Genomic DNA, 3,978 nt, shown 5'->3' with positions numbered 1-3,978 from the left:
AGGCCCCGGGCCCTGACTCACGGTCAATGCTGGCATCTGTCTGAACCCCATAATCTGGCCCTGCATCGCTACCTAGGCTGGCACATGCCCCAACCCCACAGCCGGTATCTACATCTCCCCGGTTTGTGACAGATGAAATCTCTCATCCTGCGTCTCACTGTCAGGGTTACATGTCATAGGTACACTATATGTATACGGAAAGTACGGCGCATAACCCTGTGACCCCATCCCCTCTCGCACCCACCATCGAGCCACGTTACCCGGTGGGGTGAATCCTATCTGAGATAATGTCGGGGGCTCCGACAATGGAGAACTGCAAGGTCCAGCTGTGCTGGTCTGCCCGTGATCTGACGTGGGCACGACCACCATACCCAGCATCAACGGTCTATAAGCGGCATCTGGGTGGTGTGGCCACGCCGTAGTATATAATGCCGTCGAATCTGTAGGTGTGGTCATGGGGGGCACGGGTGGGCGGGGTGCCCGATATGCATATGGAGGGGGTCTCTGATCCATCGATACCTATGAACAAATGTAGACAAATCAATTAAAATTTGTATTTTATATATTTGAAACGAATATGCAAATTATACAACGAAATTTATGCAAATAATAAAAATTTGTATTGAGTTCAAGCAAATTGTACGAACAATATATATATCAGTCATTGTATCACGGTAGCTTCGATCGGATCAATGTCGGGCCTGTCGTACTTGAATTCGTCATTCGTATCGGGTAGGTCATCAGTGGCTAGTACGAGCGGTACGCACTCATGGTAGGTTGTACCTGCCTCATTACTCCCTTCCCCCTGACCAACGTCGTACACATTGCGCGGTTTGGTCCTAACTGCACAAACCCAATTTGGGTTCCTACCATCTTCGACGTAGAATACTTGATCTACCTGAGATGTAAGCACGTACGGCTTGTCCTTCATCAGTTCTCCCCTGTGGACGAGGTGATTGAAGTTGACAAACACTAGGCAATACTCGTCTATTGTGAATCCTCTGTCCTTCGTGGGGTCTACCCAATTGCATTTAAATAGGACGTACGTAGTCCTGTCATAGTACTCGACCTCAACTATATCGGTTAACTGCCCGTAGTACGTTTCGCCTTCAACGGTTGGAACACATACGCCACTATTCTGCGTCCTCCTTCCCACATCATAGGCAAGCGTGCGGAACAATTTCTCATTTACCACATACCTGTTGTACTTGACCGCTGTCTCCTTTAGCCCTCTACAACGCATAATCAAGTTGTGGCCCAATTCCTCTCTACGTTGATCATCTAGACCATCGACCTATGTTATAATTACAAATAATAAACATTACATTGATTAAGTACATTGAACCCGCATAAATTTATTATTATCTCAAAATTACCACCATTTCCTTACATATGCACGGTACCATTCGCAGAACTGCTCATGATGTTGTGCTTCAATAAGAGCCTCCGTAATGCGAGCCCTAGTGCATGATCGCCTAAGCGCGTCCTTGTGTATCCTACATTCAGCGGGAATATACAATTATGTAATAATTGTTATTAATTATTTTATTCGAATTCTGTTAAATATATAAACACTACTTACATCCGCAAATTGTGAAACTCTTCAGAGTTGAACACAATATAACGATGAATCTAGTGCATTGTCAACCGGTTCAGGGTAACTCGCGTGCCCGCCCCCTTGGATCCATCAGGATTTCTCTGAGGTCTGTTGTTGAATGTTGGTGCGTTATTCAGATACCTTGAACAAAACGTTACCAGCTCGGTCGCTATGTACCCCTCTGTAGTGCACCCCTCAGGAGCCACTTTGTTGCGCACATTAGACTTGAAACTCCCAAGATTCCTGGTGTACCCACATACACGACATTTGGATTGTCGTCAATTAGGGTTACATTTAAATCAAAATATATATGTACATATTATATGTCAAATTTTACCTCTTAGCCGGGTACATCCACTATATTGCACGGGTCCGCCGAGTCTACACTCGCGCACAAGATGCACGACTAAGTGGACCATGCTGGTAAAAAACCCTGGAGGAAATACCTGTTCTAGCTTGCACAAGGTTATACAAACGTCACCCTGCAGTTGGTCTATATCTTCTTGTGATAGCTTGGTTGAGCATATGCCTCTAAAAAATGCTGAAATCTCCACAAGAGGTCTAACAACATTATCTGGCAATGACTTACGCAATGCAATTGGGAGAAGCTGTTGCATCAGTATGTGGCTATCATGGCTCTTCAACCCGGAAATTGTACGGTCCTTGAGCCGAACACATCGTGAAATGTTCGAGGCGTATCCGTTCGGGACCCTAACATTTCGAAAAACCTTCAGAAAATTTTCTTTGTCCTCCCTAGACATCGTGTGACAGGCAGCGGGAATATACATCTTACCATTTGCGGCCGTGAACGGATGCAACGTAGGTCTCAACCCCATTTCCTGCAAGTCCAACCGAGCTGCCAAGTTGTCCTTTGTTTTCCCTTTGATATCCAAAATAGTGCCAAGTATATTGTCCATGACATTTTTCTCTATGTGCATAACATCAAGATTGTGCCGAAGCAAATTGTCTTTCCAATACGGCAATCTGAAAAAAAATATTTTTCTTCTTCCATATAACATCAGAACTCCTTGTACCCTTCTTCCGCTTCTTCCGTTTCTTCTTCTTACCCGCGATCTCATCCCCAAACGCAACTCCGTCCAACAGTTGGAGGATCTCATCTCCGCATGGCACAATCGGCGCGCTGTCAAATTCTTCAGTACCGTCAAATGTTCTTCTGTTCAGCCGCCACAGATGTTCAGTTGGCAAGTATCTCCTGTGCCCCATATAACAAAATTTACATCCGTTCTTTAAGTGTTTAGAACGTGTCGAGTGCATACAGCAATGACATGCCTTCACACCCCTGTTAGGCCAACCAGATAAATCTGCATACGCAGACAAGTCGTTTATTGTCCACATCAACTGGGATCGCATATTAAAATTTTCCTTATTTGAAGAATCGAATGTTCGTACACCTACATTCCACAGTTCCAGCAACTCATCAATCAATGGCTGAAGGTAAACATCAATATCCATACCTGGTGAGCTCGGTCCAGGGATAGCTAGTGACAGGATGAACGACGTCTGTTTCATGCACATCCAAGGTGGCAAATTGTACGGCACAAGCATTACGGGCCATGTGCTGTGGGATGTGCTCAAGTTCCCAAAAGGATTAAATCCATCTGCTGTCAAACCAAGTCGGACGTTCCTACTCTCTGCCATAAAATCTGGATGTAAAAGGTCAAACGATCTCCATGCCTCACCGTCGGCCGGGTGCCTCAATACGCCATCCCTAGTGCGGCCTTCTGCATGCCATCTCATATGAGGCGCAGTATGCTCATACATGAATAACCTCTGTAACAGTGGAATGAGTGGAAACCACCTCAAAATCTTCACCTGGCATTTTTTCCTCGCTGATATGACCTCACCATCCTCATCTATATGTATATCAGCCCTCCACTTAGATTCTCCACATACGATACATGAATCTAATTCTTTATTGTCTTTCCAGAATAACATACAGTCATTACGGCACGCCGGAATCTTCTCATACCCTAGACCCATGACACTTAGGAACTTCTTCACCTCATACGTATTATCTGGCAATGTCTCATCGCAAGGAGGCAATAGCTAATTGATAAACTCGAGAATGTCAAAAAAAATCTTATTACTAATACCTCCAACGCACTTCAAATTGTACATGCGTACAGTAGTACTCAATTTACTGTGCTTGGTACCAGGGTGAAGGGGCTTCTCGGCAGTCTTTAACAACTCTTGGTACTTCAATGCGTCCTCGCAAGAGGTTCCTTCGTCAACTTGTTGCGGATCCGTACTGACGGCTTCAGCAACATCGTGCATGCCGAATGCGTCACGCAACATGACGTGCATGTCATCATCCTGTTCCATGGCCACACCCCCCTGTTCTGTGAATTCATCATGTTCAG

This window comes from Alnus glutinosa, chromosome 1, assembly GCF_958979055.1.
Source record: "Alnus glutinosa chromosome 1, dhAlnGlut1.1, whole genome shotgun sequence".
Classification (NCBI taxonomy): Eukaryota; Viridiplantae; Streptophyta; class Magnoliopsida; order Fagales; family Betulaceae; genus Alnus; species Alnus glutinosa.
This window is presented reverse-complemented; position numbering follows the sequence as displayed.